Below are 14,977 nucleotides of genomic sequence, written 5' to 3' on the forward strand. Positions count from 1 at the left end.
AAGATGATGCCATTGCTCTCCAGCCCAGGTGACGGTGCAAGATTCCATCTCAAAAAAAAAAAAAAAGAAAAATAAATAAAACATAGCCTAACACTATTTTGTGTACAAGAAATTTACTTTGAATATAACAATCTAAGCAGGTTGAAAGCAAAGAAAAAATTTAAAACGTATATGATGCAAACATTAATTAAAGAAATGCTAGATGACAATATCAGAAACAGTATACTTCAGAGCAAACAAAAAGTACTAGAGACTAAGAAGGAAATTATTTATTGAGAGAAGGGTCAATCCACCAAAAGGACATAACATTCCTGAATGTGTATGCACCAAAAAACAGGACTGCAAAATATGTGAAAGAAAACCTGATGGAATAGAATGGAGAAATGCATAAATCCACTAGAAAGACTTCAGTATTTCCCTGTAACAACTGTTAAAACTACACATATATTCACAGCAAGAATATTTAATTCAACCCCATGAACTAACTGCATCCATGGATATTAACAGAACATTGCACCCACCAAGAGTAGAATACTTTTTTTTTTCAGACAGTCTCACTCTGTTGCTCAGGCTGGAGTACAGTGGTGCGATCTCAGCTCACTGCAACCTCTGCTTCCTGGGTTCAAGCAATTCTCCCGCCTCAACCTCCCAAGTAGCTGAGACTACAGGCATGTGCCACCATGCCCGGCTAATGTTTGTATTTTTTTAAGTAGAGATGGGGAGACTCCGTATCAAAAAAAGAAAAAGAAAATAGCCAAAAGTGATGAACAGAGGATATATAAAGGTATTAGTTTGCTTGTCGCAGCAGCACATATACCAAAATTGAATCAATACAGAGAAGATTAGCATGTTCCCTGCACAGTGATGACATGCAAATTCTTAAAGTGTTCTGTATTTTTTTTTTAAAGATACCAAATAAGCACCTGAAAAGATGGTCAATATCATTAGCCACTAAGTAAATACATATTAAAAACACAATGAGGCATGTGTAGTGGCCTGTAATCCCAGCACTTTAGGAGACCAGTCTGGAGCATGGCTTGAGCTCAGAAGTTCAAAATCGGCCTGAGCAACATAGCAAGACCCCATCTCCTCAGAAATCTATTTTAAAAACACTGGCTGGGTATAGTGGCACACACCCATAGTCCCAGCTACTCAGAGGGTTAAGGTGGTAATGAGCCATGATCACAACGTTGCCCTTCAAAGCCTAGGTAACAGAGCAAGACCCTGTCTCAAAAATAATAATAATAATACACACAGTGAGATCACTACCCACCTATCAAAATTACTAAATGAAGACCTATGTTCACATGAAAACCTGTGTAAATTTTTTTTTTTTTTTTTTTTTTTTTTGAGACAGAGTCTTGCTCTGTCGCCCAGGCTGGAGTGCAGTGGTGCGATCTCGGCTCACTGCAAGCTCCGCCTCCCGGGCTCTCGCCATTCTCCTGGCTCAACCTCCAGAGTAGCCGGGACTACAGGCGCCCACAACCACGCCCGGCTAATTTTTTGTATTTTTAGTAGAGACGGGGTTTCACTGTGGTCTCGATCTCCTGACCTTGTGATCCGCCCGCCTGGGCCTCCCAAAGTGCTGGGATTACAGGCGTGAGCCACCGCGCCCGGCTGTAACAGTTTTATTCACAATAACCTACAAGTGGAAATAACTGAGATTATCTTTCAGCAAATAAGTAATTAAACAAAATGCAGTATAACTGTAACAAACATTAAGCAACAACCTGGAGGAATCTCCGAGGAATTAAACCTAGTGTAAAAAACTCAATCCCAGAAAGTTACATATTGTTTTGTTTTGGTTTTAGACCGAGTCTCACTCTGTCACCCAGGGTGCAGTGCAGAGGCACAATCTCAGCTCACTGCAACCTCTGCCTCTTGGATTCAAGCAATTCTCATGTCTCAGCCTCCCAAGCAGCTGGGATGTCAGGTGAGCGCCACCACAGCTGGCTAATTTTTGTATTTTCAGTGACAGGGTTTCACCATGTTGGCCAGGCTGGTTTCGAACTCCTGACCTCAAGTGACCCACCCACCTCAGCCTCCCAATATGCTGGGATTACAGGCCTAAGCCACGCACCTGGCCTCTGGAAAATTACAACTTCTATTATCCCGTGTATATAACATCCTTGAGATAACAAAATTACCAAAATGAAGAATACATTAGTGGTTATGACTAAGTCTGGCAGCAGGAGGAAAGCAGGCGTGGCTATAAAAGCACAACAGGAAGGGAGAGGATTCTGGGAAGATGGTGCAATAGGAAGCACCAGGAACCTGAGGTCGGGTGTTCAAGACCAGCCTGACCAACATGGAGAAACCCCGTCTCTACCAAAAATACCAAATTAGCTGGGTGTGGTGGCGCATGCCTGTAATCTCAGCTACTCGGGAGGCTGAGGAAGGAGAATCACTTGAACCCAGGAGGCAGAGGTTGCAGTGAGCCAAAATCAGGCCACTACACTCCAACCTGAGCAACAAGAGTGAAACTCCACCTCAAAATAAATAAATAAATAAATAAATAACAGTGTTGTATTGGCAGAAACACAGAGCACTGAAAGAGAACAGAGAGTTCAGAAATAAACTCTTGCTTATATGGTGAAGTGATTTTCAAAAAAGTGTCAGGATCATTCAGTGGGAAAGAGTCTTTTCAACAAATAATGCTGAGAAAACTGGATTATCTACATGCAAAAGAATGTAGGTGGACACTTACCTTACACCACACACAAAAATTGATTCAAAATGCATCAAAGATCTAAACATAAGAGCTACAACTGGGCCAGACATGGTGGGTCACACCTGTAATCCCAGCACTTTCGGAGGTCGAGGTGGGTGGATCACGAGGTCAGGTCATCAAGACCATCCTGGCTAACACAGTGAAACCCCGTCTCTACTAAAACTACAAAAAAAACTAGCTGGGCGTGGTGGCGGACGCCTGTAGTACCAGCTACTCAGGAGGCTGAGGCAGGAGAATGGCATGAACCCGGGAGGCAGAGCTTGCAGTGAGCTGAGATCGCACCACTGCACTCCAGCCTGGGTGACAGAGGGAGACTCCGTCTCAAAAAAATAATAATAAAAAAATAAAAATAAAAATAAAAATAAAAATGTCAACAAAGTTGCTCAACTATAACAGAAAAAGAAAGCTTACACGAGAATGTAGAGCTCATAGTTTCTACTTAGTGTTCGTTAGATAAATGCTTTAAATGGACTGAAAATCCTGAAACACTGCTTGAATCATAAAGAATCTATGAAATATTATGGAAGCATTTTCTAGCTTGTTTCTGAAACCTCTGGAAACAACCTCCTCATGTATCAATACAAGCTAACCTGCTTTACAGAAATAAAAAGGAAATTATGACTGGGCGTGGTGGCTCATGTCTAAAATCCCATCACTTTGGGAGGTCGAGGCTGGCAGATCATGAGGTCAGGAGTTCGAAGCCAGCCTGGCCAGTATGGTGAAACCCCCTCTCTACTAAAAATACAAAAATTAGGCAGGCATAGTGGCGCACACCTGTAATCCCAGCTCCTTGGGAGGCTGAGGCAGGAAAATAACTTGAACCTCAGAGGCAGAGATTACAGTGCGCCAAGATCGCACCACTGCACTCAGCCTGGGACCGAGCGAGACTCTGTCTCAAAAAAAAAAAAAAAAAGAAAAAGAAAAAGAAAAAAAAACAAAAAACAAAACTATACACTTTATTACATGTATACATTTGTCTTTCATATACTTGTAACTCAGAAAATCATGCTTTCAGAAATTGAAATACAATAATATTAGCAATCATAACATTCATTCATAACTGTACAGAATAAACTGGCCAGATGCTGTCTCTTACACCCTAGAACCCAGGTTCTGGTCAAGGCTTCTCTTGGTTGTATGAACTCACCTCATGCACCTGTCATAAGGCTCAAAAGAGATACGGTAAACAAAAGCGTCTTGTAAACTGTATAAGCCTGTAGATATGTGGTTCATCTTAATCCAGGCACTTTAACGACTGACAGCTGCCCCCCAGAATCTCTTTTCTCGATTCTTAAAATAAATAACTTATATTTCCAAGTCCGGTTCAAAAGTGATATTCTTAGAAGCCTCCGCATCCCACCTGTCCATCAGGCGGAACGAATCCGTCTCCACTCTAGTATTATACTCTCATAACTCTTGGCCCTTCACCAGTTCATTCAAGGGTATAAAGAGCAATTAAAATATGTCAGGCATCATGCTATGCACTGGAGAAAAAAATCTTAAATGTGTAAAGCTTACAAAGTTTTTCACACACATTATCTCACTTCATACTTTAAAAAATATCCCATAGGATCATAATGGTTTGTTTACAATTTCTCTCACCAGAATGAATTCCCAGGGGATAGAGACTAAGTGTGATTCACCTTTGACTCCCCAGAGTCTAGTGCAGTGTCTGGCACCCAGAAGGCACCCAATTAGTGTTTGATAAATAAATGAAAAAGGAGTAACAGACACTAGTTCGATTACTAAAATATCCATCAGGGTTAACACTGAAATAATCTTCCACAAAGTTTCCACAGGGGAAAGGGGAAAAATATATTATATTACACAAACACATCTGGGGAGTGAAAATTCCTCCCTCCGGCAGAGCATCTCCAACTCAAGTTTAACTGTGTAACAAAGGCACGTAGCAACTGAAGATGGATTTGACTTTACTACGGGACTAACAAGCTCTAAGTGAAGAACAATGAGTTCTGCGTAAAAGCTCCTATGTAGATCATTCTGCTTGATAAACCTGGACATTATTACACAAATATTAAAATAAACACTTAAACTAAAGGGCTTCTGCACAGCCAAAAAACTATCATCAGAGTGAACAGGCAACCAATAGAATGGGAGAAAATGTTCGCAATCTATCCATCTGACAAACATCTAATATCCAGAATCCTCAAAGAATTTAAACAAATTTACAAGAAAGAAAAACCCAACAAAAAGAGGGTGAAAGAGATGAACAGACACTTCTCAAAAGAAGATATTTATGCGGTCAACAAACACATGAAAAAAAGCTCATCATCACTGCTCATTAGAGAAATGCAAATCAAAACCACAATGAGATACCATCTCATGCCAGTTAGAATGGGGATCATTAATAAGTCAGGAAACAACAGATGCTGGAAAGGATGTGGAGATACAGGCACGCTTTTACACCGTTGGTGGGAGTGTAAATGAGTTCAATCATTGTGGAAGACAGTGTGGCGATTCCTCACAGTGACCACTTTAAATCTTATTTTACATGTAATAAAACCATTTTCTCTTTACATGACTCAAATAAAGTCTCCTAAAGCAAACACTTAGGCCTCCATTTATTTCCCACTTTTGGCACAAAATTGGGTTTTCACTGTAACTGCGGTGTGCTAAGTGCATGGTTAAGCCAGTGTCAGCGTCATCTTCCTGTAAATTACAGATGCCGTCTGTGAGCAGGTCTCCTGCGGACTCATGGATGTTGTATTTTGAAATCTGCTTTAGAGGATATTTTAAGACTTTTAGAACCAGAAATACCATTTGACCCAGCAGTCCCATTACTAGGTATATGCCCAAAGAATTGTAAATCATTCTACTATAAGGACACATGTACACATGTGTTTATTGCAGCACTATTTACAATACCAAAACTTGGAACCAACCCAAATGCCCATGAAGGATAGACTGGATAAAGAAAATGTGGCACATGTACACCATGGAATACTAGGCAGCCATAAAAAGGAATGAGTTCATCTCATTTTCAGGGACATGGATGAAGCTGGAAACCATCATCTCGGCAAACTAACACAGGAACAGAAAACCAAACACCGCATGTTCTCACTCATGAGTGGGAGTTGAACAATGAGAACACATGGACACAGGGAGGGAACATCACACACCAGGGCCTGTCAGGGGACGGCGGGCAAGGGGAGGGATAGCATTCGGACAAATACTTAATGCATGCGGGGCTTAAAACCTAGATGGCAGGTTGATAGGTGCAGCAAACCACCATGGCACATGTATACCTGTGTAACAAACCTGCATGTTCTGCACATGTATCCCAGAATTTAAACTATAATTTTTAAAAATTTTAAAAATAAAAAAAATAAAATAAAGTCTTGTTTCAGGATAATTTTAATTTGCGTTGCCACCTCTTTCAACATGGCAGACAATTGTACCAACTGAACCAAATGGAGCCTTGACATGAAATCTGAAAATACCCCATGAACGGAGTGATAGACATAAAGTGAAATAATCCAATGCTACCAGTTCTCATAAGCTCAAAATGCAATTCTCTACTGTACCAAAATCCCTGGTATAGGTGAGAGATACACTTCAAGATCTTTGCATATTCCAAAGTTTACGGCTATCACTATGACACAGAGCTTCTTCCGTAAACTTCCCATGTTTCCACCGAAGAGCACTGTGTCTGGGGCTACTTCACTGTCACTAACTGCACAATGGTGTTTTCTCCTTGGTGTAATATTTCAAAACAAGACAGACAATATATATGTGTGTATGTGAATCATTCATGCTACTTACCACATAAATAACAACAAGCAGCAAATATGAAGATAAAAGTAACGTTGAAGTATAAATGCTGCTGTCCAGATGGGTGAGGCTTACTCATCCGCCAAGCGATGTCCTCGGCCCAATATAGTGAGTTTTAATAGACAGGGACAGGTGACATTCGTCTATCTAGTCCTACATGCCATTTTGGCATTGAAGGTTTCCACAGGGCTGGAGTCACTTAGCTCTAGGTGCACAATTCTAATGTATGAGTATACTTTTCTATTCTAAATCCACAGTGGGCAAAATAGCTCAGTGTAATGTTAGAATTCGTCTACCACATACCAAGCACTGGAATAGGTAAACATTTTACATATATCCTCTCTGATCTTTACAACATTCCCCAAAGTAAGGGTTATTTTACCCACTTAAAAGTCACTGGATGCCGGGCGCGGTGGCTCAAGCCTGTCTGTAATCCCAGCACTTTGGGAGGCTGAGGAGGGCGGATCGCGAGGTCAGGAGATCAAGATCACCCTGGCTAAAACGGTGAAACCCCGTCTCTACTAAAAATACAAAAATGAATTAGCCAGGCATGATGGCGGGCGCCTGTAGTCCCAGCTACTCGGGAGGCTGAGGCAGGAGAATGGCTTGAACCCGAGGGGCGGAGCTTGCAGGGAGCCGAGATCGCGCGGCTGCACTCCAGCCCGGATGGCAGAGGGAGACTCCATCTCAAAAAGTAAAAACAAAATAAATAAAACTAACTGGAAAGTCAGAGGATTTAAGTCCACTGCCCCCAAAATCTACAGCCCACACCGGGATATGAACCCAAATCTCTCTGGCTTCAAAACCCTGCCCTAATCATTTCACTATATCACCAATCCAAGGAAAAAGTTAAGGTATCTTAGTCAGATAAAAGTGGCAAATTAGACCGAGGGCGGTGGCTCACGCCTGTAATCCCAGCACTTAGGAAGGCCGATGCGGGCAGATCACGAGGTCAGGAGATGGAGACCATCCTAGCTAACATGGTGAAGCCCCAACTCTACTAAAAAAAATACAAAAAATTAGTCAGCGTGGTGACACATGCCTATAGTCCCAGCTACTCAGGAGGCTGAGTCAGGAGAATCACTTGAACCCGAGAGGCAGAGGTTGCAGTGAGCCGAGATCGTGCCACTGCACTCCAGCCTGGGTGACACAGCCAGACTCCATCTCAAAAAAAAAAAAAAAAAAAAAAAAAAAAAAGGGGGGGGGCAAATTAATGGGAGGAAAATATTAAAAGTTAACCCTACAAACCAAGAAATCTATTTATGATTATGTTTTTTGTAGGAGACAGACTCTTGCTATATTGTTCAGGCTAGTCTCAAAGTCCTGACCTCAAGCAATCCTCCCGACTCGGCCTCCTGAGTAGTGGGGATTACAGGCATTACAGGCATGAGCCAATGCCCCCAGCAAGAAGTCTATATGTTCTTATCACGCATGTGACTAAACAAAATTATACGTAAGAAACTGACAAATCGTGGTAATATTTTAAATATTATGACTACACTGAAACCCTGCCAGAGGTATTTTTAAAATGTCAAGGCTTTTTTTTTTTTTTTTTTCCCAGATAGAGTCTCCCTCTGTTGCCCAGGCTGGAGTGCAGTGGTGTGATATCTTCGCTCACTGCAACCTCTGACTCCCGGGTTCAAGCGATTCTCCTGCCTCAGCCTCCAAAGTAGCTGGGATTGCAGGCACTTGCCACCACACCTGGCTAATTTTTGTATTTTTAATAGAGATGGGGTTTCACTGTGTTGGTCAGGCTGGTCTCGAACTCCTGACCTCGTGATCTGCCCACCTCGGCATCCCCAAGTGCTGAGATTACAGGCATGAGCCACTGCACCCGTCCAAAATGTCAAGGATTTTTACGCTGATGTGCTTAATGTGCCCAATCTGTAATTCTAGTTGTGATCAATGACATGCCCATAAATCAGAGGGTACTTCTATGAAACAATCACAGCCTGCAAGTATGGATAAAACGCCTCAGCTTTACCTCTTAGATGGTTCTAGACAGTTTCAGAATTCGTGCCTCTTTCTTCAACTCTCTCATTAATTTTATTACCCTTGGCAGTAAAATAATCTTACCAATTGCTTTCCCTATGAAATTGTGAATGAAAATTCCCATTTCTCTTCGCTAGGTCTTGTTAGCTGCCATCTCTGGGAAGGAGAGAGTGTTTTCATAGACAGGCATATCAAGGAGAAATAATGGAGCTGAAATACAAGGGTGAATAGCAAATAAACTGCATCTTATGAAGTAATTCCAACTAATTTCTGCCTGGTGCACTGTGTTTAAAAGGATTCCTAGGCCACATCTGGAGGGACCTGGGAAAAAACACAAAAGAGAAGTAAGGAAGGTAAGTGGAGAACCAGTAAAGTGTTGTGCTACAGTAGCCTAGGGTTTCAGGAAAGGAGATTATAATATCAAGTCAGGCAGAGCAGCAGAGAAACAGCACGAAGAAAAATGACGGTGAGACTTGGCATGCAGGAGATCACCGATGTGCCTATTGACAAGTTCAGTAGTGTTGTGAGGGAAGAAGTCAATGGGCTAAAGCGGAAGTGAGTGCTGACACAGAGACAGCAGGTGTAAACCAGAGACAGAGCCAGCGTACCGGATGGCTGAAGTCAAATACTTACGTAGCAAATGGGGATAGAGACAAGCATCCGATGGATGTATTGGCCTTCTCAGGACAAATATTCCACCCCCTAAAAACCATAGGAAAGGGGTGAAGAAGGATACTCCTATAGGTCAATTTATGGAAGACAGCAAAACCTTAACATTCTCAATGAAGTAGGAGCTAAGAACCTCAGTATCAGGTGAAGAGACAGGAAGGTCAAGAGGGGGAAGGAGATTGGGTAAAGATGTTGAAGAGAATGAGAGAACTAAACAGGGTTGGGCAAGGAAAAGGCATCAGGCAAAGCTGAGTACTTAGATGAGTTTGAAAAGATTTAGTAGTTACTTTAAAACAGGGTTCATCTGTATGACTAGTTGCTTTTTCTTTAGCCTTCAGATACAGAAGTAGAACAACAGACTGGATTGGGCTGGCATTTTACCAGGGTACAGCAGGAAGACGGGCACAGGAAAGGCCCAATGTTGGGAGTATTTCAGTTAATCTCCTGTGAGATCCAGGCGGGCTAGGGTAGCAGGGTAGGTTATAAGAAGAAAAATACAGACAAACTTGTGAGACTACAGAGGCCTGGAAGGAGAAAATGTGTTGGGTGACAGTGAGATGCAGATTTCTGAGGTGATACACCTGTAGATGAGAAGGTGGAGGTCCCAGCTCGGGTAAAGGGTGGCTGATCTACAGCTGGTGATGACCACTGGCATTAAAGGAATCCAGAAGAGACGAGGCTTTTTCTGTTTGTGTCAGTTATCTCCTTATTCTAGTTTCTCTTCACCCCTGAAAAACTCTGAAAGTTGTCAACTTAAGGTAAATTCAGAAGACCTATTTTATTCAAAATGATAAAATGCTTCTAGAGAAAAAGCATATTATGTCTGGTCAGATAATGCATGTATGACTTGGGACAAATCATAGCATTTCAGTGTTTGAGGTAATCTAGTCTGTCCTCTTTATTCCTTAACTCTCCATCTGTACAGACAGAAACAATATAATCAGCCACATATCTTGTATAAAATAAATATGAAGAGAGAAACAATTATAAAGGCATAAGTTCTTGGGGTGAGGAGAAGAACTTTGAAATTAACTAGCTACGGCCGGGCACGGTGGCTCAAGCCTGTAATCCCAGCACTTTGGGAGGCCGAGACGGGCGGATCACGAGGTCAGGAGATCGAGACCTTCCTGGCTAACATGGTGAAACCCCGTCTCTACTAAAAAATACAAAAAACTAGCTGGGCGAGGTGGCGGGCGCCTGTAGTTCCAGCTACTCGGGAGGCTGAGACAGGAGAATGGCATGAACCCGGGAGGCGGAGCTAGCAGTGAGCTGAGATCCAGCCACTGCACTCCAGCCTGGGTGACAGAGCGAGACTCCGACTCAAAAAAAAAAAAAAAAAAATTAACTAGCTACTTCTTCAAGAAGAAAAATATCAGGGAGTACTGAAAAACAACAATTGTAGAAAGGAAGAGAAATTAATCGAAACAGCAACCAAAAACTTTCTAAAAATGTATCAACAGGCCCGTGAAAAACAAATAGCTGCAAGCTTGACACTAATTCAAAGTCAGTATTTTCTTCTGACTGAGACTCAGGGAAAGCAAGCCAAAAATGAAAGTTATCTTATTCACCTTGTAGGAAAAGAAATTTCTGTCTTCCATAACACAACCTGCTAAAACCTACAAACATCCATTTTCAGATAAAAAGAGTATTAAGGAGAACTGGTAAAAACAATTCATTACAAAGTTAATTCTCTCTCTCTCTCTCTCTTTGTCTCTCTCTGTGTGTGTGTGTGTGTGTGTCTGTGTGTGTGTGTGTGTGTTAAAGTCTGGCATTTATTTACAATAATTGATCTACTCTTTTTCCAAGCGAAAATATGTACTTTTGGAACAAGTAAAAATTTACATTATCATGAAAGAAGATTTATGAAGAAGCATAAGCTTAAACATAGTTCTTGCCATAAACAGTCTGATCCTACCGCAAAATATCAAACTTGGAAATTTGGCAATATTATAGAAAAAACTGCGAATGAGTGTGTTTTTTGATCCTGCAATTCTAATTTAGGAACTTATCAAAATAATGATGGATACACACAAAGGCTTTACTGTGTATAATAATAAAAACAGAAAATAATACAAAAGGCCAGCATTAGGGAAGTGGTTACATAATTTATAGTTTCTCTGTATTATGCAATATATGCACCATATATATGTGTATACGTGTGTATATATATATATATATGCATATATATATACACATTTATGTTTTTTGAGATGGAGTCTCGCTCTGTCACCCAGGCTGGAGTGCAGTGGCTGGATCTCAGCTCACTGCAACCTCCGCCTCCCAGGTTTACCCCATTGTCCTGCCTCAGCCTTCCCAGTAGCTGGGACTACAGGCACCCGCCACCTCGCCCGGCTAGTTTTTTGTATTTTTTAGTAGAGATGGGATTTCACCGTGTTAGCCAGGATGGTCTCGATCTCCTGACCTCGTGATCTGCCCGTCTCGGCCTCCCAAAGTGCTGGGATTACAGGTGTCAGCCACCGCGCCCGGCCGATCTGGATTTCTTGACTTCATGATCTTCCACCTTGGCCTCCCAAAGTGCTGGGATTACAGGCATGAGCCACCGTGCCCGGCCACACCATATGTTTAAAAACAACAACAACAAAAATCAGATTACCTGGGAAAAGGCTTGCAATCTACTGAAGAGTAAAAGACGTTAGAGAATTTGTAGTAATGTGTGATTTAAATTTTTCTTTTTGTGTTGTTGAACTATCTATGCTTTTTAAAATGAGCACTACGACAAAAGCACATTTAGAGCTTTTGTTATTTCAAAAAAGTTATTTCAAAAAAATCTTCCCACTTCTTCCTCAAAGCACTTAGCAAATGAAATACAGTAACATTGAAAAACTAGTTTTTCACATTACTTTGTAACCATATTTTACTAATAATTTTAATATTATCTTGCTACCTAGCAAGTATTTTTAATTTCAAAAAAATTGACTACAAAAAGTATTTGGAGGCTGGGCTGGTGGCTCACACCTGTAATCCCATCACTTTGGGATGCTGAGGTGGGTGGATCACAAGGTCAGCAGTTTAAGACCAGCCTTGATAATATGGTGAAACCCCATCTCTACCAAAAATACAAAAATTAGCTGGGTATGGTGGCAGGCGCCTGTAGTCCCAGCTACTCGGGAAGCTGAGGCAGGAGAATTGCTTGAACCTGGGAGGCGTAGGTTGCAGTAAGCCTATATCGCACCACTGCACTCCAACCTGGGCAACAGAGCAAGACTGTCTTCAAAAAAAAAAAAAAAAAAAAAAGGAAAAAGAAAAAAATGTATTTGGAAGCTCGTGTACTCAATATTGAGAGCAATGACTAAGCCCTGGTTTTCACAATCAACAACTCCTCTAATTCATCAGACGCTCTCATTCCACTCAGTTTCATCCTATCTCAGTTTCTCTCTGTATAGATTTGGCACACACAAACTTCTTCACAAGAATGTTGAAAGAAATGTATATAAAATATAAAATATATGTAAAGTATATATATTGGAAGTATATATATATTGAAGCTCTCATTCCATTCAGTTTCATCCTATCTCAGTTTCTCACTGTATAGGTTTGGCACACACAAACTTCTTCACAAGAATGTTGAAAGAAATGTATATAAAGTATATAATATATATAAAGAATATTGTATGTAAAATTGTCTGAGACTTTATACTTTGATCTAAGATGGAAAAATACCTTTTGATTTCTGTCTTCTCAGCATGTTTATAGCCTAAACAAATTATTAAAGATGTGTATACTTGAATTGCTTCATTCTCCTGTAAAATGAATGATATTAAACTCCTCAAGGATTTACTTTGAATAATTAAAGCAAAGGCAAAACTTTCTGCAAAATTCATACATAAGTTTTAATATGGGATGTGTTCTGAAGTCATGAAATAAATAATATTTGTGTGTATAATATAACTGGTAGACGCTTCTCAGCATCGAATCATTATTGTCAAAGTCTACTGCATTTCTAACTGCGTCTTTTGAAGCAATAAATATAGAGATACTGATGCAACCTAATCTGTATTTTGTGCTACTAGAATATTCTATCCTCTAAATTACTGTGTTCCCCAAGAATAGATTAATATAATTTTGGATGCAACACTAAATTCTTTTCACAGTGGTCTTTGTCAAATACAAAGAGAACTACCAAAGCTATGAATACCACAAACTAAACATGCTCTAGAAGAGACTGCCCCCATGTTCGAACCAATAATGTCCAACAGATTCAGAAAACTAGTTTCAACGCTAGGAGCACCCAGGCTTCTAAAAAGCTCTGGATCCTTCTGTGTTTTGATTTCAACAGCTTATATTTAAAGTGGTGACTTTTAAAGAAAAGTAAATTGAAAGGTATGTTAAGCCCGTAAGACATGACTAATTTATGACATTCAGTAGAAAATATCAATATAATTCCTCACACTTAACTCTCACGGATACAAGCTGCTCAAGTGCTTATAGGCTAAGTCCACAGAGATAAGTCATTTTCTGATCCTTAGTTTCTACAACAAAACACAAAGTCAAGAGCAAAGAAACCTGTACATTTCAGAGAAAAGTAGAAAAACAAAGAAACAGACTATGGTGGCTTATTTTTAAAACTATATCTACTTCATCCAAGTATTTAAGTACTTTCTTCTGAAATCTTGAAAAATAAAACCTTTTTAGAATTTGATATATGACCTAATGTCTCTTTATATGGCTTCTTCATATATAAGTGGTAACAGGCCATTCAAACATAAGTCATTATCAGCATGATTTTTTAACTAATAACCTGTAGTATTGGACAAAAGCTTTAGAGCAAGACTTGCTAAGGAAAAGAGCACATTAAGGCAATAAAAAAAACGTTAAGGTAACAATTAAGTGATTAGCACAGGATCTTTTCTCATTATGGTCGGAAGAGTTGCAATTCCTTTTCTATGGAAAAGAGTCATTAGGAGAATAGAATGAATTAGCATGGATAAAGCACTTACTATAATAAACATCATAAAATGTTTGTTACATAAGTCAATGAATCAATAAACACGGAAAATCGCATCATGCACGTACATTCAATAATACCTACTTTTGAAGGTGGTCATGTTCTTTCAAAAATAGCTCAGTTCGTCTGTTGTTTACTCCAGACCCACTTTTATATGACCTGGGACAAAAGAGAAAATTTATAAACATTTTTGGCAGAGGATACAAAATCTGAGGAACTGAGTGACCCCAGTGATCTTGAAAGTAGATGCATGGAGTCTCTTCATAGTTTTGAATGAACAACAAAAGTGCGTCATCCTTTCCCTTTCACCCCCAAAAATGATATCTAGTATAAACAGATAAGTATTAATGCCTCTCTATTTTAGGCCTAACAGTTTACTATGTTTTTCACGAAAATAACTCAACATTCAGAAACAAACAAACAAAATATCTTACTTTTACTTTCCTTTCCTTCTCTGCTATCTTCATTTTGTCCAAGCGGAAGTAAACCGTAGCACTGATTTAGTGCGTAGCATATGGGGAGGGAAAGCCATTGAAATGGAATGTTTTCCATAACAGTAATACGTGTGGTCCACCAACGGAAACTTAAGGAAGCCAACAATTTTTTTTTTTTTTTTTTGAGACAGGGTCTCTTTGTCACTTAGGCTGGAGTGCAGTGGCACAGTCTCAGCTCACTGCAGCCTTCTCAACCTCCCAGGTTCATGTGATCTCCTGCCTCAGGCCCGCAAGTAGCTGGGAGTGCAGGAGCACGCCACCATGCCCAGCTAATTTTTGTATTTTTGGTAGACATGGGGTTTCGCCATGTTCCCCAGTCTGGTCTCGAACTCC

At 40.4% G+C, this 14,977-nt stretch overlaps 1 long non-coding RNA gene and 1 other non-coding gene across 2 annotated transcripts in view; one reads left to right on the top strand and one right to left on the bottom strand.

Annotated features, from left to right (window-relative positions):
• Nucleotides 1–14,711, bottom strand: part of LOC139359526 (uncharacterized) — a 40,324-nt gene extending 25,613 nt beyond the window's left edge. Inside the window, exons 1-2 of the long non-coding RNA XR_011615575.1 lie at nucleotides 14,585–14,711; nucleotides 14,235–14,309 (exon numbers count right to left, since the gene is read on the bottom strand). This is a non-coding gene — a long non-coding RNA (uncharacterized lncRNA). The remainder of the gene's footprint in view (nucleotides 1–14,234; nucleotides 14,310–14,584) is intronic.
• Nucleotides 793–899, top strand: LOC139359696 (U6 spliceosomal RNA). Its single transcript, XR_011616054.1, has one exon. It is a non-coding gene; the product is annotated as a U6 spliceosomal RNA (small nuclear RNA).
• Nucleotides 14,712–14,977: the final 266 nt, after the last annotated feature.

This window comes from Macaca nemestrina, chromosome 17, assembly GCF_043159975.1.
Source record: "Macaca nemestrina isolate mMacNem1 chromosome 17, mMacNem.hap1, whole genome shotgun sequence".
Lineage (NCBI taxonomy): Eukaryota > Metazoa > Chordata > Mammalia > Primates > Cercopithecidae > Macaca > Macaca nemestrina.